This window comes from Callorhinus ursinus, unplaced genomic scaffold (genome assembly GCF_003265705.2).
Source record: "Callorhinus ursinus isolate GAN/ISIS: 27379988/994484 unplaced genomic scaffold, GSC_fseal_2.0 scaffold83, whole genome shotgun sequence".
NCBI classification, from domain to species: Eukaryota; Metazoa; Chordata; class Mammalia; order Carnivora; family Otariidae; genus Callorhinus; species Callorhinus ursinus.
The window spans coordinates 3397938-3417468 of NW_027397145.1; the positions used below are offsets into that span (position 1 = coordinate 3397938).

The 19531-nt window shown below is 47.8% G+C and overlaps 1 protein-coding gene across 2 annotated transcripts in view; it reads left to right on the forward strand.

Moving 5' to 3' along the window:
• The window catches only part of SPOCK1 (SPARC (osteonectin), cwcv and kazal like domains proteoglycan 1), a 603296-nt gene that overhangs the window by 402432 nt on the left and 181333 nt on the right, over positions 1-19531 (forward strand). The window lies entirely within an intron of this gene.

The window sequence follows — 19531 nt, forward strand, 5'->3', positions numbered from 1 at the left end:
CACGCACGTTCTTATGTGTGCGGGTTCAGTGAGATGTACGTGCATCAGGAATATAGTGTAGCATCACGCCGTGATGGCTTACCTTCCAGTTGCTAAAACAATTATGATCATAGTTATTGTTACTGTCTCATTCATTCTGGAAGGTCAGCCAGGAAAACCCACAGTAGCATGCTCCTGAGAAGAAGGTAGCCCCCTCCAGGTGCCCTGCCTCCTTCCCAGCAGGACTGTGCCTGCTTTTCCTTCCTTCTGGAGGAAGCTGTGAGGTTTAGCATGAGGATTACAGTGTCGTTTCTGCTGCCCTCTTTGTGATTCACAGCAGGTAAGGACTAAGAAGATGACTGCATTTCTCATGATAGGGACCTTTTGTTCATTGGAAAAACAGCCCAAAGAGGAGGCTGTGATTGAGACAGCACGCCCACTCCCTTAGGACGATTTGGGAGGTGGTCTGGGCCAGGGATGCTCGCCAGTGGTGTTGGCTCCGACTGTGCGCCCGCCCTCCCAGCTCCTTCTCGGAGGCTGAATTACTCGGCCTGCCGTATCAGCCGAGCACACACCTCTTCTTAGGGTCTTGGACACCTTCCCGGATGAAACATCTGTCCTGCCACATTCTACTTCAGGGGTCCCCTCTGACCACGGAGATGGTGTTGACAACTCTATTTATTCACCAATCAGGGAAGTAATCTTCCTCTCCGTGAAACATCTGTAGGCAATCCCATCAGCCAGTCTGGCCTGTGCGGCAGCTCAAGAGGCAAATCCCGCTTGCCAGATCATCAGCAGTACATACACATGGAGCGGCGGCTGGGCCGGCCATAGGCTGATCACGGGGCTGCAGACTTAAGCTGTCTTGTCAAGTGTATTGAGACAGAGGACAGTGAGCACATCAGCGAGAGAATTTCATTAGCTTTCCTTGCCCGTGGAGAGGGAGTAAGTGGAGAAGCTGTTTGACATTCACGTCTGTGACCACGGAGTGTCTGGGAGGACAGGCCAGCATTTTGGTGGGGTCTCAAGTGGGCCAACCGGCTTCCCTCGACTGGAATTCACCTTTATTAGGGTGGTATTTGGATTTGGGTTTGCATTTGGTTTGGTCTAGAGGCTTCAGCTAGTCTTACATTCTCTTTGGAGAATTCTCCTTGGAAATTCTTTGTTTCATCTCTTCCTGAGCGGGCTGGGGAGACGGTGAATTCTTGGTAGTATGTTCACCTTTTAGGTTCTTCAAAGGGGCCATTTATGCACTGAAGAGCCCTGTGAAGGCTGCCTAGAGTTGGAAAGCCTCTGAGATGATTTTTTAAAAATATCTTAATTGATTTTTGGTATAACAGTCTTTGGTGCTTATTACAGCAAACACTAAAAATACAGAAAAGTGAAAAGAAACAGGAAATAGGCAATGGTCGCACAAGCTAAAAACAGCAATTAAACATTCCTTCCATTCTTTTTTCTAGTCATGGGTTTTATCCATTGGTTTGTTCCTGTTAAAACTCGATCGTCAAGTGGTGCCTATCCTATATATAAAGATTTGTATTGGGCTCTTTTCAGTTAATTTTTATAAATGAGCATTTTCATGATACTACAACTCTTTGTAGATACAAATTTTGTAGACTGTCATAACATAGTATACAGAAGATTAACTTGAAATGGACCTAAATATGAGTTAAGAATATAAAACTTCTGAAAGAAAGCAGGAGTACTAACCTTGGGTCTGACAGAGATTTCTTAAATAGGGCACAACAAAAAGCATGAACTATAAAAGCAAGAAATAATAAAAAAAATTGAATTTCATCAAAATTAAAAACTTGATCTTCAGAACACATAGTAATAAAAGGATTAGCCATACTAAGAGAAAATATTTACAAAACACAGGTCTGACAAAAGGTTTGTATCTGGATTACGCAATGAAAGCGTATGTCCTACAAAGACTCACTTATGAATATTCATAGCCGCTCTACTTGTACTACCCAGGAGCTGGAAGCAACCCCAGAAGGTCCATCAACAGGTGAATGGATAAACAAATTGTGGTACATCCATGCAGTGGATTACTACTCAGCAATAAAAAGAGATAGGCTATTGATGCATGCAGTAGCATGGATAAATTTCATTATAACTATGCTGAGTGAAAGGACATAGTCCGGAAAAGAGTATAGACTCTATAATTTCTATTTACCTGAAATCCTAAAGAATGCAAGCTAAGCTGTGCTAGTAAAATGCAGATCATTGGTTGTCTGGGAGAACAGGTCAGTGGGGTGTCGGAGCATTCTTTAAAGCTAGATAATGCAGGTTGGATCTTTAGGGAAATAGTCGTACTCTGGTCTTAGATGCCAAAAATCCCTCCGGCAAAAGAACTCATTGGGGGAAGAAGAGTTTTTTAATGCAACAATGTGTTATTCTCCCTGACTTAGATTTTGGAAATACCATCTTAGGCTTCCTTAAAGAGAATGCCCTCTCAGGAGACAGAGATGGACAGAAAGTCATACAACCCACAGATGGCTCTGCCCTTAGGGATTCGCTGCCAGTCAACACGGCTGGTTCTGATTTATTGCTCTGGGTGGGCAGGAGCTGGGGGTGGGAGTCTCCCTACAGAGCGATGAACATTGATTTTACCTCTCTGTTGCCATTGATTTTCATTTGGAGAATGGAAAATTGAAGCATTTGTTTTAAGCCTTGCAGACAAGCCGCATTCTCAAATTCTGCAAGTGTATTGTGAACGGGAGGAAAAGGGTGTCAGGATGGGACTTAGAATATCTGAGCATACCCTTGGAAGCCTTCTGAGAGCAGTGGGAACTAATCTGTTTTTAAATAAGGAGCCGACGGCCAGTCTTCCCAGTGGGCTAGGCCTCTCTAATGTAATGGCCCTTTATCTCTGCTTCCTAATTATCTGGAATAACAACGAATTCTCTGCACTGGCGAAGAATTCAGATTGAGTCCAGGCTCATGGTGCTGTAGACCAATCTGAGAGCTTTCTGTCTTTTATGTGAACTTGGAAAAAAAGAATCAAAGTGTTTGAGGTCAGAGAAGTACATGACAGAATGTGCCTCAAATACCAAACTCTCAGAGGATATTTGAAAGGATGATGGTTATTTCATCTCAGTTTTGTTTTACAACAAAGCACTGCCTTCTGCTACGGGGGCTTTGAACGGCTTGATTATACATACACATATCCATCTCGGTTTGGAAGACACACAGCCATGTGGAAAGTGGGTGATTCCTCGGCGTCTGCATGGCGTTCTGGTACTTCACAACTCAAGGCCTTGCCAATGACCAAAGTGTGGTCATGCTTGTGTTCCTTATTACGTTTTCATCTTTATAGAGCTCACTCTTCTCCAGGGGGCCCTTGCATTGCCTTGTGTTCTCTTTTAACCTTAAGGGATCTTCCTTTTCCCTGCTCTGGGGCCGGGTGGAGTGCTGGTGAGGGCTTGGTGCTGTTTCTAGGGCCATTGATGGAAATTATGGAGCTGAGTTTTGGGTTTGAGCCCACTTCTAAATCAGCCGCCTTATTAAATAGGAAAACCATCACTGTGATCTCTTTACTCGTGGTCACTGGGGCAAACAAAGGGAGAGTGGTTGGTTCAAGAGATGCCACTTCTTGGCCATGTTAGACATACTTGGCAGAACGGGTCTTGCTGACTTCTCACGGTATTCGGATAGGTCTGCATTATGATCCCCATTTTACAGATGGGATTATTGAGGTGCTGTCAGTAACTCCTTTCCTGGCAAAGGGCCCATAAGGGGCAGATTTGAACCAGAATGGAGGAATACCACCCGGCCACCTCTGCGGTAAGAGTCATGGGTGTGAGCTCTCACTGGCTAGTTTGCCTGTTCCATCCGTGCTGAAGCCCACCAGTCACCCAGTTAACCTGTCGACCTGCTCTTGGCCCTACAGGTACTATGCACAAGCTGGTGCCCTTCTGTCCTAACTCCTGCCACTAACAGAGCCATTGGTGGGGGTATGACTGACACCCATTTCCTCCTTTTCTGTGCCCAGAGCGGTCATTCTGGGTTCATTTTTCCCCTTGGTGGTTTTTCCAAAAGTTGTCATTGAAACCACATGTCACCTAAACATAAGAGATACTTATTTAAACCACAGCCTTTTTTTTTTTTTTTTCTTTCTTTCTTTCTTTTTCCAATGTAAGTATTGTATGCCTCTGCCTGGAAGGACCTAGCTGCTCCTGGGGACTTCAGAGAGCAAGATTTCATAACTTAAGCCAGCCAGTTACCTTCTCTGTTCCTTTATTTTCCTCTCTGAAATTGAGAGTATTGATTACCCGAGCTTGAAGACAAGAGCAGCAGAGAGTAAAAAGCAATTCGCAATGGAGATGTGAGTAACTGTGTAGAATTTTTAGTCCCTTGGAACAAAGGGGATGGAGTGAAAGGCAAATCTTAACTTTGTAAGGCAGATTCACTAGGTGAGTTTTATAAACACATTAAAATCATGACTGTTGGTAAAATTTACCAGACCCAAATTTGGCCTGCCTTGTTTCCCCCTCACCCTTTTTTTAAAACTTTACTGCCAGTGCCCCCACAGGTTATACCCAAAGACGGAGGGCCAAGGAGGGCAGTCACTGAGTGAGCTCGCCTGCGAGTCTGATGGCATCTTGCCTGGCTGGACAGTTGTTTCTGAGTGTGATTCTTAGGGACCAGATCCTCTGCTCAGCCAGAGCCCCTCTCTGGCCCTCGCCACCCACGACCACATGTTCATCTCTCCCTCCCAAGTTGCACTGCTCGAGATGCCCTTTCCAGAGAGGGCAGTTTGTATTTCCCGGTGACCCCAATGCAGTGGATCGGTGTCTTTCTTTCTTTCTTTCTTTCTTTTTTTTTTTTTTTTGAGCCATGTTCTCTCTGTAGGAGATTGGAAAGGTTTTATCTTTGAATTCCCAGAATGTGCATGGGCCCAGATACAAAGTTGCCGGGAAGCTAGAAAGCCAAGAGTGTGTGGAGCTGGAACAGGCACTGACGTTCGCCCCGCCCTCTGGACTCCTCCGCCTGCCTCTGTTGCAGAGCCTGCGTGCGCTCCGCTGCTGCGTGGTCCTCCCTGGGATGACGGTTGCGTTTGCTCTGTTGATTGCTGTCCTTGCCCATTAAGAAACGGACAGAGAGGCAGATTTCATGCATCAGATTTAAATGGATTAGAAAGAGGAGGTTGAGGTGGGTGTGCAGGTTTTGAAGGGGCAATCACTAGGTGTGATTTCCACCAGGGCTCAGGGCGGGGCGTGCTGGGAAGCACACAGGTGTGAAGCATGACATTAGCACGCTCATCCCTAAACACTAGGGAACAGACCAAGTCCAGCCCCCCTGCGACTCACTGACGATGTTCCGTTGCCCATGCATTCTGGGGGCCCTTTATAGCATCCAGAGAGAGGAGTATCCAGGTATCCCGGGGCAGGGGCAGGGGTAGGCAAAGCCTATGTGGCCCCTCACAAAACACATCATCATCTTTTACAAAAGGGGTCAGATTGAATTTTCCCACTTAGATTAACCTTTGCTTTAATTTTCTGAAATCTCTTTCCTTTGCCTTTGTTATTAATAAATCTGCTGTGGCCTGCTTGCTTTTCTGCTGAAACGCATCAAGATCCCAACTCATAGGTTTTCAGTTTAGACATTGTATATCAGATTAATTCAACCCATGAACCATGAAAGGCATTCTTTATGAGTATTGGACACCTTAGTAGGGCCCATCTGGGGGCATTGACCATGCAGCTTCTGGGGCCAGAAAATGGACTCAGGATGATTTAGATGGGCATCCAAGGCTATCTTTAGAAGTACTTTTGTTTTAAATAGAATGTTCTCAGGCTAATGTCCTGTCTTTAATGTTCCTCATGGAGAGGGTGGGCAGAGGGTGAGGCCTTCCATGCACAGAGGGACAGGAGAGATGAAAGTTAATTAGTTTGGGGACTTTGGTACCTTTCCAAGGCACTCTCTTAAATGATGTTTTTAATGGGCACACACTGAAACGGATGCGGCTCTATTACTGGGTTGGGAAAGGCCCTCCTTCCAGCCTGCCTGGCTGTCCGTGATCTTGCCACAGCTGGATGTGCTGGTGTGTCCTGCCTTTCCATTAAACTGGGAGCAGCACTTTTCATCACCTGGTGGGAGAGAGGAAGCCCCGGCTCCAACGTCCCGTGGCTATGAGTAATTCCCAAGTGCAGGGCAAGATGACAGGGCTCTGGTCCAGCCTGGAATTCGAATCTTCCTCTTGGGAGATGCTAGGGGAGGCCATCCGTGAATACAGCAAGGCTGATAAAGGGCTTTAGGACTCGAGTCTCTCCTGTCATAATTTTGGCAGGACTAGCCCTCAGAAAACAGCTCACATACACCAGGGATGCTGGGTTAAAGGCCCTTAATTCAGAATCCACTAAGTTGGAGTCTGTGATAATTTCTTGATTTAACAAATATTTATGGAGGCTTCCATTTGCCAGACCCTGCCGTGTGTTTGGAATTCTGTGATGAAGGGGCATGATCTTGCCTTGCGAAGAGCAAAGTCTACAGGAAAAAAGAGATAAAAAAGAAATTAAGTATCTAATAAACTGTCATAGGCACTAGGCAGGATAAGAGCTGGGTGTCCTAACAGAATCCCTTTAGTTGGTTGAACAGGGGCTAGTGCGGGGGGCACACTGGGGAGGTGAGAGGTGCCAGCTGGGCCAAGAGTAGGGAGAAGTGTTCTCAGAGGAGGGAACAGCCTTTGCAAAGGTACTGAGTCAGGGAAGGGGACGGGACTCAGGGTCTAAAGGAAAGAAGAGGAGAGAGGCCTGTGCTGCAGGAAGGTGGTGATGGAGGGGTTCGTGGCTGCCTGTGATTGGAAGGGGTGGCCGGGCCAGGGCCTGCAGAGCCTTGAGGCCATGGGACACATTTGGCTCTCAGGCCACTTGAGAAGGGACATCTTGTGTGGCTTTACATAGGAGAGTGGCAGAATTCTGTGCCTTAGGATGGCCTGAGTTTTCTTGCGTTATCATTTTTTTTTTTAAGATTTTATTTATGTATTTGACAGAGAGAGACAAAGCAAGAGAAGGAACACAAGCAGGGGGAGTGGGAGAGGGAGAAGCAGGCTTCCCGCCGAGCAGGGAGCCCGATGCAGGACTCAATCCCAGGACCCCGGGATCATGACCTGAGCCGAAGGCAGACGCTTAACCGACTGAGCCACCCAGGCACCCCTGCATTCTTATTTTTTTAAGCCACACCGTGTGCTTTGTGAAAGGAGCCAGAGGTCCTGGGTGTCTCTGTGTGTTCATGTGAAGATCCTGCAGATCTCACTGAAGCTTGTGGCCTGGGAGAGGAGATTAGAGACAAAGATTGTATATAATCAAAGCCAGAAAATTTTTAAAAATGCAATGGAATAAAGTTAAGGTTCCAAGAAGCAGGCAACAATTTCCAGCTGCAGTGGGGTTGGGACAAGGGTGGAAGGCAGAGAAGGGGCAGCATTCACCAGTAGTATTGCTAGTGGTATAAGAGCCTGTGAGCGCAGTATGGCCCACACACATTGGGACTTGCCCAGTGCCGCACAGCCGGTGCCCGGCAGAGATGGGGGGGCCAGGGCAAGGCTGCCCCGAAGCCCATCTGCTCTGTAAGGGCCACTCTGCCCTTGAGACACTTTCCTACACTAAATCTCCATTTCCTTTCTAAATGCCAACTTTCACACTAGCCCGTGGCCTTGTGGTAAGGAAGCAGTAGACATAGTGCTGGCACATAGTAAGTGCTCAATTAAAGTTAGTCTCCTGTCTGAGTCTCTAGTTCCTCGGTGTACATCTCCTTGGAGGAATAATCCTTGCAGACCTTGCGGAGTTGCTCAGGCCTACATGAGGTCACACATGCAAGGGCCCTGCTATTTTTAACGTTCTGGATGGTAGCAATTGTCATGATTGGTAAGTTCCTACCTGGCAGAGTGTGCCCTTGCTCCTTGTTAGGCTAGTCCCCCTTACTTGCACTGCCCACACTCCCTCTGGGGCATAAGCTCAGGTCTTGGCACATGTTCAGGACATACTGAAGGGATGAATGAGTCACTTAATTCTAGAAAGAAGCTGGAGATTCAGGGCCAGGCTGGTGTCTTTAATTAGGAGCTCTGAGAGGTCAGCGAGTCACAGAGCAATGCTCCAAGTCACGTCAGGGCTGTTCATATGAAGGCGGGGTATATCCCATTTCCCTTTGTAGGAACTACCATACTCTTGACCATCCAGGAAAATGCTCAGATGGTTCCTGTGAAACCCCACAGGGAAGCCGGAGGCAGTGTGTCAGTCTGGTGTGAAAGTGGTCTTGTTATTATTAGGAAGGGGCAATGTACTCTGGACTCCGCACTCTGTCCTCACCTGGTGGCCTGTTCCTGTGGCACCCTGCCTCTTTGCTCGCCTTCGCTCTCTGCTAAGTGGCGGGACACAGCTAAAGGTCCACTGCCCTCTGGAGCTCCAGGCTTGGTCTTGGAGGGCATAAGGTATCATCTGTCTCATTGACCCCTCGAGTCTCTCAGAGCTGGAGGTCTGTTCTTCAGAGTGCTGCAGGAGGGCCTTTGAATCTGCCTGCAGGAAGGAAGGGACACGTGCTGGGCATCCACTCTGGCAGCCGCCATGAGCAGGGCCCCTGAGATTGGCACGTCTCCCCCGCAGCTCCCCTGAGATCAGCCTCAGTTCGTCTTCCTCCTTCATCCAGGAGTCTTGCAGGCTCCAGAATCTCTTCTCTGTGAAGTCTGACTCCTCTCTCTCTCGCTCTATGGGACTGGCCCTTCCTGCCTTCCAGAACAAGAAGGGCTGCTTGCAGCCCGTGTTGCCTGCTCAGCCAGGAGGAAGCCCAGCGAGGCAGCAGGCACTGTTCTTTTGGGTCCTTCTCTGAGCTGAGGAGAGGCCTGATGCACAGGGGCTGGGTGATGAGCCAGCCCTACCACTGGGAGGGCCTTGGGCCTCCAGTGTGAGCCCACAGTGCACCTGCCAACCGATTGGAACACAATGGGGTAACATTTGATTTCCTGCTAATCTACCCACTCTCCAACTTTACCAGTTCTCCCTGTGCCTTTATTTCATCTGGTGTTATGGGGCAAAGTTGGATTGTTGCTCTTAATGACTCTTGAGTACTTGTGGACCTTTGGTGGCATGTCCAAACACTTGGCATCAGAGTGGTACTTGGTAGATAAGGGCAGAGTGGAGGGTTGGGGTAATGGTCCCGGCAGGGTGCTGTTGATGGGAGTGTAAATTGGTACACCATTTCTGGTGGGCCTTTTGGCCTCATTGACCCCATGATTCCACTTTGGAAAATCTGTCTCATGGAAATAGAGATGCCCATTAAGATTTGTATACAAGAGTGTTCAGTGCACCTGACTGCAGTATCGTAGAAATGGAAACAACCTCCTCACTGTCCGGTCATAGAAGAATACTTATGCCAATTGTGGTGTGCCTTCTGGAGAATCCCCTTCCTCTAGGTGACCCCTGCCTGAACGCTTGTGGTATTGGGAACTTCCTTCTCCAGCCTTCTCTAGACAGACTCTGTCTCTGTACGGCTCTCACTCACTGTGTGAGGTGTCTTCCTTACAGTGACTTGAATGGGTTTTCTGTTGGTAACTTCTGTGCATCGGTCCAGGTTCTGCTGTGGAATAGCACTGGGACCTGTGGATTTATCATTCCCTGTGCCAGCACGTTCTGGAGCATCGCGTCTGTACGTTGAAATGGCTGGGAACCTGAGTATAGCTAGAGTGGTGATGAAGAGCTGCAGGGCACATCCAGGGGACTCGGAACACAGGGGGTAGGATGTCAGAGATGGCCTCCGGGTGAGGTGGTGTGGGAGTGGGCGCTTGCGCAAGGGTGAGAGGATCGTGGCAGCAGAAGATAAGAGCTCAAGAAGACCCAGGCCCGTGGAGTTAGCCTTAGTTCCTGGCCACGTTTCCAGAAAATTCCTCACCAGTGAAGGCCACAGAGCCGTGGCAAGGCTCCCAACTTCTTTCCTGTGACAAGGTGAAGAAAGCTTCCGATCAGGGGCAAAGTTACGGTGCTGATGGGGCTCTTTCTGCCTCCTGCAGTGCTTTGGGGGGCATGGCCGGCTATGGACGGTGTGTGCGTGATGGTGTCCAGCTCCTCCAGTACCACATGCCCGTCAGCTTCCTGTCTCTGGCTTGTCCTGCAAACCGCAGCGTCCCCGATGTCATACTGTCTCCCCACTTCCGCTTCATTTCACCAGCTTGTTCTTCCCAAGGTAGATCATACACGGCCGTCTCAGGACAGGGTGCATTGTTGCTGGTGACTAGAAAACAGATATGGGAATCCTTTCTCTCAGACACATGGCCACAGTCATGAACTGTTCCCCCAGGAATGCCAGCCCATGTTTTCTAAGATGATAGCAGCAGAGCTGATGGTGGAATTGCGTGCACACCTGAGCTTACGAACGGCACCCTCAGTTCTTCCTGCAACGCGTCAAGATTATGAATGCTCAAGGAGGGAAGCCAGATGATATTCTCAGCCTTGGGCTTGCTTATCATTCGATTTTTCCCAATTAGCATGTCCATTGCTAACGATTTCCACTAAGATCCCAGGGCTGGAAGAGGACCTCTCTTTATCGGGCCGCACACAAAGAAGAGCAGTAAAACGAGACATCAAACAGGGATGCCCAAGGTCAGTGGGTAATAGTCACAATTTCTTTGCTGCCCCCTTTTAGGAAGAAATAGATTTTTTAAGACTGAGTACTTCACTATCCACTATCCTACGGGAATAAAGAAAGCTCAACCGTTCACTTACATTTCCCTAATAGCTTGCCATTACACAGCTGGCTTGGCGTTTTCCTTCACAAAGCAGAATCTTAGTTGGGTTGTGTGTGTGTGTGTGTCCGTCCATGCATGCGGACTGCTGATGCTTATAGGTCTCCGTGGCCACATTCGTATACCAAGCTGAACTCTGATTTCAAACCCCACTGTCTCTGCCTCCCAGGGCCCCTTGCTGCCCCTGGCCGAGCTCTGTCACTCTCTTAATAGGAGGTGACTGCAGACAGAGTCCCCAACCTGTGGTTAGTGGAATTTACATAATCACATGAGCCTGCTAATCTTCCTGATCTGGTCAGGAAACACCGAGAGCATGTTCTCCGCTAAAAGTAGGTTTGACGAGGATCCCTGGATGTAGATACTCAGTTTCAAGTATAAGGAAACATTGATTGCAAGTAAGGTCTAGAAGTGTCTTTGTCCTCTGGCAAGTTCCTTTTCTTCCTGCCCTTTGTGCACTTTTGACCACACACATGGCTTCTGACACTGGTAAATGGAGAATGGGTGGGGGGGGGGGGGGGGGGGGGGGTGTTTCCGAAATGGACGTCACATTGCTTGCTGCGTAGAGATGTTCTTGGACAAGGTAGCAGTCTGTGAGAATCTTCAGCTTCTCAAGATGTAAGAATAAAGGAGTTAAGGCCACACCTACCTCACATCAGTGCAGACGTTCAGAGTAATTAAATAAGATCATTACCCTTTAGTAATAGTGGTGACACGTGATGTGTGTTAGAGCAGTCTGTCAGTTACAGGGCTAGCATCGGGTTTGGATTCTTTGCCCAATTTCTGGCATATAGCAGGTATTTACTAAGTGTTTAGTGAAAAAGTAAAGATTGTGTTTAGAATCCTAGCTGCGTTTAGGATGTTTATATCTTCAGTTTTGATAGCTTTCCTTGAACAAAGGCTCAACATAATTTGGAAATTTAGTTTGGATACAGTGATCTGACCCCTTAGTCTCCCCTGAAGTCTTTGAGGCCCGGTCACCTTTATTTAGGTGAACTAAGTCCCCTTTTGTCCCAGCAGAGAGAGAGACAGACAGACAGAGCAGAAGCACGGGGAGTGGGAGAGGGAGAGGCAGACTCCCCACTGAGCAGGGAGCCCGATGCGGGGCTCGAACCCAGGACCCCGGGAACATGACCTGAGCCGAAGGCAGATGCTTAACCGACTGAGCCACCCAGGCCCCCCTAAACCACCCTAGCTTCTTTAAACACAACTGGAGACACGGGAGACACAGTCAAGTGTGCGTTTGGCCACCTGCATTGTTTAAAAATTCTGAAAATGCATTTTTGTTTTTTAGATTTGGAACAAATTAGATGAGCAGCACATGATTGTCAGTCGGGCAATAGCCGTGTAGAGTCACCAAGCAGAGGTCCTTTTCTCAGACCCTCAGGCCTCCCTCGCCTTCTTCCCCACCTTGAGTTCATTTACACAGTCGCATACAGTGTTTTTGGAAACTGTCATCTGGCTCTTGACTCTTCTCATCTATGAAGAGTAGATGCATCCCCAGCTGCCTCGGCCATGACACAGCTCAGGTGACAGGCAGGTCATGGAGACTCGGGTTGACCTTGACCTATACCTGGAAGATGATCCTGCTTTTAGAATTGCTGACATACCAGGCACATAATTTTTTGGTGGCCCTGACTCTGCTCTAAAACTGTAAAAACACACAGTTTTTCTATGGGTTTGAAGGTGCTTTAGAAACCTTGTTGATGATGGTTTGGAAGCATGCCTGTGAACCGATGGCTCTCTCCTTATTCCGGGGCTTGAGGTGTTTGAGCCGTGACGTGGAGTATATCATGAGCTTCACCGACCTTACCTGGGTCACCTCCGATGGGGAGAAGCCTTGGGAGGAGTAAATGAGACACATCACTGAGTAAAGGGCTTAAGACAATGCCTGGAACTTGAGAGCTTAAAACATGTTAATTACTATTGGTGGTAGTAATAATAATAGTATCAGGAGAATAGTAAGTCCTCACTAAATGTATAGCTACTGTTATTATGCATTTGCCATTTTAAATTTCAAGCATTTGTAAGCAGCATGTCTTTGTACCACGTGGGTGCCCAGTAGCACGTAGGACACCCCTAGGCACACCCTCGTGACTGCATGCACACTGAGAGTTCTTCCTCTGTTCTCTAACGGGCATCTGTTCATTAGGAAAACTGGACTCTCTTGGGACAGGATCTTGCATCTGTTATCTTCTTCCTTTGGAAGAGAGTGGAGACTTAGGAGTCCTCAGATACCAGGATGGAGAGTGTCTGACATGAGAGCCTGTCTCTGTCATCAAAGCAGCTTTTGCAAATGACACAGGCCATTATGCTTTTCCTGTGTAATTTTATGACTTTGTATAATGACTTGAATCACCCTAACAATGGAGAAATTATAGCATCATTTTACATGACAGATTATTTCAGAGGTTAACATGTTTTTCATTTCAATTAACATTCATTATTTTGTCTCTGGTTCAAAATAGCCACCACCGTTAGCTCTCTGAGTATCTTCCATCCTTGTTTTAGAAGCAATTAGCTCGGATTTTGCAAACAAATTCAGTGTTGTTTTTGAATGGGCAGTTTGATATTAACAAGAGAATACACTGCTTGTGATGCTGGCTACCAGCCGACAAACACTGGGATCGCTGGAAACGGGCCCTTCTTGGGTGGGTTCTCTATGGCTCTGAGCTGACAGGTCTGCTTTAGAGAGCTGATGAGAGAACAGATGCAGGACAGAAGAAAAGGTCCTGGGACTGTGACTGGCTGTTCCATAAGCCTCAGTTTCTCCCTTCTGTACAATGGGTTAATGACAGTATCCACTGTCAGAGGGTCATGGGGTAGGAGGAGTCAGGGAGATCTGTTCAGGGCCCTTAGACAGGCAGGTGGTTGTCCCACAGAACTACTCGAGTCCTGCTAGCTACTGTCACTTACTATCTGGACTTGCTTTATTCTTTGACCAGCTGTTCACACAGAGTAAAGCAATTTTATCTAAAGTTAGGCGCCTGTTAGAATACCAGGGGTGCTATACAATGAAGGGCCTTTTTTCAATAACCAAAAGAAAAAAGTCAACAATGCTGCATAGGCTCTTAGCAGCCCCCACCCCCAGTATATCCTTAAATATTTTTTGGACCCAGATTGTTGAATTTCATCATGCAGGATCAATGTCAAGAAACGTATACCTGCCCGTCTATCGCCCAGAAAATTATTGCAAAAGTGTCTGTCCTGCCACTGTTTTGCCTTAGGTCTTGGCTGTGGTCTTCCTCTGGTCATGGCCAAGTGGACTGATGTCATCAAAGACCTCGGTGAGTCAACTGTGGGGAAGTGGCAGGAGAGGGAACTTGCCTTGATTGGTGAGGATGGGGACATCTGAGTGAGGAGTGGCAGGGTCTAGTGGGAAGCAAGAGCAAGACATTCCTCGTGTGTGGACTTGAAGGTTAAGGTTGGCATTTCCAGGAACCAGGACGGGAACATGTTGGAAAGAGTGGTCACAGTCTGGTCGGTCTTGCTTGTAGCTGCTGCCCTCTTGTAAGAGTGTGAGTTGCTCTTGTAAATAATATGAATGCTAATATGTTTATTTACATACTATACTGAAGAGAAATCCTCTGAGTGGTGTTCCAAAGAATCCTTTTGGAACAGTGTAAGTCTTGAAATTGAGACTGTCGACATAAGATCCTGTGCTGTGCTGTTCCCTTGCTAGAAGGGTCCCGTCATTTGAGTACTACCCAATAATGATTGCTGATAATTTCCACTGTTTGAATTTTCACTTCAGGCTATATTTCTTTATAATTAATACTAAATTTAATACTTCCTGTTTGTTTAAGAAACGTGTAAATATTGTGAAGAATGTAGAAAAACTTACTATTTCAGCAATTCTTGAGGATTCCTAAGAATTCTGATTTCTCGTTCCTAAATCCTAAAAATTGGTATCTGCTAGGAATTTGGAGCCACTGCATCAGAGGTCCTTACCCAGCTTGGGAAGCAGTCTGACCTCTTGGAACAGGAGGAGCCTTCAGCCCTGACGTGCAGAGCAGAGTTCCCTCCACACACTTCTCAGTTGGCTTTAGAGAATTTTTGCTAATTGTTGTTTTTTCAAGTTTTGACTTCGGATTTCTGAGTCTGTTGAATTCTTGTTGCTTAAAACCGCACACTAGTTCTGTCTTCTAGTTAGTGCTGGTAATTTCCAGAAATAAAAGGAGGAAGTTCTAAAGGTCCAGATTAATAAATTCACCTTTTTCACTGAACAAACTCATGTGTTGAGGGTTGACCATGTTTCCCAGCCCCACGAGCGCAAAGATGGTGACAGCCAGTCTACCCTTGAGGCATGCACAGTACACTGAGGAAGACAGACTCAAAAAGAACTGCTTTCTGCTGCAGTGGATGTCACAGCTGGGTCTGAACCAGATGTAATGTTGGCACAAATAATGTCATGATTAGTCTCCTTGAGGTCAGGCTCACAGGTTCAGGAGCGATGTCTTGAAAGGCAGTTGATTGAAGCTGGAACAAGGGACAGACATTTACCATGCAGGCAGAAAGTCTTTGTGCAGTCGTGTAGACTTGCATTTACATGGCTCATACAAGGAACATGGAGGGGCCTCATGGGGCTGGCTGGAGTTGGATCAGGAGGACTGAGTGCTGGGGGAAAGTGGTGAGGGCACGAAGGGGAGGTGTCCAGGATGGGCTCCAAGGCTTTTAGCCTGAATCTACCCCACGTCCTATTGGAATAATCGTAGCCACTTATATTTGGTCAAGTTGAAGCAAGGTTCTCAACGGGAGACTAGGCGGGAGCCTGACCGGAAGTGATCACAGGACCACGGCGGCATGGGCGTGCAGCCAGACTGCCTGTGGAGGGGCCCCAGGAGACTTACTGGGGGAGGGAGGTAGTGAACCGGGGCTTGTAGAATTTCACCTTAGGAGGCAGAGAAGATGGAGGGGAGCAATGTGGGTGGGAATGAAGATGCATCAGATGGAGGAAAAAAATCCACATGGTGGTACAGGTGCACAGAGATTTTGTTGTTGGGCTCTGGGAAGCAGCAGAGGGTGGCTGGAGTAAAAACACATGAAACACGTGGTGGTGGTGGTGGGGGTGGTGGGGGTGGTGGGGGTGGTGGGGGTGTGTGTGTGTAGCAGGCACTGACCCTGCAAAGGTAGGCCTCAGTCAATGTAATACCAAAACTAGGAGTTCAGCCTGTGCCCTGGCCGGGGGGGGTGGGGGCGGTGGTGGGGAGAGGGAGGTTTTAAGTATGGGAGTCATGTCATCAGATTTGTACTTAAGAATCGTCTCTCTGCTTCAGAAACATAAATGCTGGGAATTTTGGTAAAATTAAAAAAAAAAAAAGATTGAGAATAAGCAGTTAAGCACAAGAGAAAAAGAAGTGCCCATGACCTGCCAGGTATCTGTGTGCTGTCCTTTCTGGTTGGGATTTTCTTTATGGTGCTGTCAGTAGGGTAGGAGGTGTGGCTGCCCCTTGCACCAGCCAGCTCACGGTGGAATCAGGGCTTCATGGCCAATTGAAAGGCTGGCAGGACCTGCTTCCCAGATTAAATCGCTTGTGTCACGCCAGGTGATGAATGTCTGTGGCGTTGGGTATAGCAGTTTCATCAAGACACCTTCATAGGATTTCATTCTTGGACTTAAGAAGTGAAATACCTTATAGTCCAAACACTTAGTCCCTTGCCTTGACTGGATGGGTTAAGTTTTAGGGTTTGGGTGAATTGTGGGTATTGAAATATACACACAGTAGCCAGGGAAGTTCTGCCTCCATGGGATCACATAAACTTGTAACATAACTTTATATAATTTGTCCCCGGATGGAGACCATAGGTTTGGGTGCCATGTCCACCAGAGTCCTAGTAAGGTAAGGAACATCGGGGTTTGCTCCAATATGACAGGTAGGCTTGTTTCACTGGAAATGTGAACATTGAGATTGGGTTGGCCTTTTATCTCTAGTCCCCAAGGCATCCTATGAGAGAGAGGTCAGACATGGTGCCTCCATGACCGCCCGATGCTGGGTATGCTCAGCTCGCTCCTTTGCAGGTGCAGAGCCAGGGACAATGTTTCAGAGGAGTCTTATTTATAAGATTGACCCCTGGTGATGAAAATACAGATGCCAAAATAGGAATTAAAATGGTCCCAGAGCAGTGTCGCCATTTCCAGAATGACTTCATTTTGACAAATGCATGTGAGGTAGCTTTGCTGTATTTCTGTGTGACACTGGCCAAGTCACTTCCCGTCTGTGTCTCATTCCTCATTTATTACAAAGTAGAATTGTTGGACTAGATTCGTTTTAAGGTATTTTCTTGTTCTGACTGACAGTCTGTGATTTTGTGGTGAACTTCTGAGTGAGCACTGAGGTGGTCAGCACATAGAGACCCACCCCCTCACCCCCCAGGGATCTAGGGAGCCTCCATCATGCACCCGGCCTACTAGCAAGCAGCAGCCAGCCTCATCTCTTTGTGTCCTCATGAGGAACTTAGTTTAATAGTGAAGTTCAATGTCCAGGGGTAGGGATGGCCTGTCATTAACTGGTTTTTAATAGCTGATTCCATTTCTTCCTCAAAGCCATTGTCTCGGTGTTCACTTCTCCCTCCTCTCTCTTTGGTTCAGCTCCTTCTTTCCTCTGGGACATCATTATACGTGATTATATCTGCTCCAGCAAAGCTGCCCACTCTTTGGGCTTTATAGCCTCTTTCTGGGAACTCATAACAAGAATTGCTTCAGCATTGGCCATGAACACTGGGGACTGACCCAGGAGAGGGGTTGCCAGATGCCAGAACTGCTCCCTGTGTTTGTCGATTCATTATCAATGTCAGACAGTCTGCCGCGTGAATGATGATAAGTGTGCGGCATTCTGCTGAAGGAATCATGGACTCTCAGATTCACCCCGTGCTGACAGCCTACTTGGCCGCTGCATGGAGTCCCGTCACCCAACCTCCCTTCTTCTCTAGTCTGGAGCAGACCTCGAAGGAGTCAGGTATGTTTGGCAAAGGATCCTAGGAGACCTCATGTCCATGTGATTTAGGAATGGAGATGTTTTTATTTCAGACAGAGAGGCCAGGACAAGGTGGGCAGCTGTTACGGAAGCAGGGAAGCATTGGAGAGAGAACCACCCCTGACAAACACGTAGGTGCCCCCAAAGAAGTTTTAAGTTAGTAATCTAGGTGGGGCTGACAGGGGCTTGAAGAAGAGAGATTCATCCTTGGTCACTGTGCAGCTGCGTCAATGTCATCATAATCATAGTCCTAGCTACTGATTGTTTTCCTGACTTTGGGCAAGGCTCTTACCCAACTTGGGCTTCACTTCTCACCATTCGTAAGATGAGCAGGCTGGACTAGGTGATCTCATGGCATCCTTGTGGGACCTTCTTTTTCAGTTCAGTGGTCACACAGGCCCACCCCTCTGGCCCTGCCAGCCTGGCATCCCCTCATGGCACTAAAGGTTGTGCCGTGGGTACATGGTCAATCTTAAAGGTAGTTTCCCAAACAGACCTTCCTCCTTGGACTGCCTCCCCCATATGGCTAGGGAAGGTTGAAGGAAGGATAAAAATCAGGTATCAGGTAGGATAAAAAAAAACTCTTCCTAGATCATTTTCTTTCATTTGGAAGAGGGTGGGTCACCTCAGACTCCAAATCCAAATTCATATGGAGCTGGAGATTTATTCTGTAACTAGTAGAAAAGCTTTCCTTCTGTGGCCCCATGAGTTCTTCTGGAGAGTTAAATGCCATTCCAAGTCTTGGGCCTTGGAATGAAGTCACATTGCTCAGGCAGTGGTAATTTCATCCTCTGTACCCCATTATGTTATTGGGGCAAATAAGAAATAGCGACAGCTGACATTTTTATGGCTTTCTGGTGTCTAGGCATTAGACCGAGTACATGCGTCAGCTCATTTAATCCTCATGCCACTGGCTTGAATTAGATTCTGCTTCCCCCCCCTCCCATTTTACAGATGAGGAAACTGAGGCTTACTTACAGTTCCAGGGTTACATATCCTGCCAAGATCACATAGTGAGTAAGTGACAGAGCTGAGATTTGTACTTGATGTCTTCTGACTCCAGGGACCAGAGGTTAACCACCAGGCAGCACTGCCAAGGGAAAAACGCTGGCAGGGCCCCATGATCACCTGGTGGATCCAGATGGCCCATGCTCCTGCTGCAGCTCGCCCCATGGCCGTAGAGTCCCTCCCCGTGCTTTGTGGGGCGAAGCAGCTGGGCGACAAGAGGAAGGGTGCAGTCACTGCAGGCCTTTATTTCAGTGGCTTCTGATTCAGGGGTGGGGTGCCTTCTGTGGACATAGGCCATCCTAATAGCATCATTTGTCATTATGACACAGGTTAGGATGGGGGAAACTGGAGCCAGAATGGGAGGGTAGAATTCTGATTATTTTAGCAGTTGAAAGTGACATCACATCAGAGCCTCTGTAGAATGGCAAATTGGAAGCTGGACTGAAATTGCTTCAAAATGTATCCAAAGATCGTTTTCCACAGCTGTGATAAAGTCATTTGGTTGTGTTGGGAGATGCGTTTCTGTCTCAACTGCCCTCTGAGTTGTGTGTGTGTCAGCCCGCTGGGAAGGCTGCCCATCAACCCTGGAGGAGTGCAAACTCCGGGGTGCCGTGCCCGGGCGCCCCAGACATGCCGTACCCTGGACCAGGGGCTCGGGGACCTGGTGCAGCCACTCCCTCATTGTTTCTTTTAACGTGCTGCGAATGTCTTTCCGTGTCACTAAGTCATGTCTTCCATTATTTCTCCTGGTCGCATCTGGTGGGTGGAACCGGGGCTTTCGGAGCAGACTCTCTTGTCCCTGTCAGCACGTTGGAACAAACGGGAACAAACTCGCGAA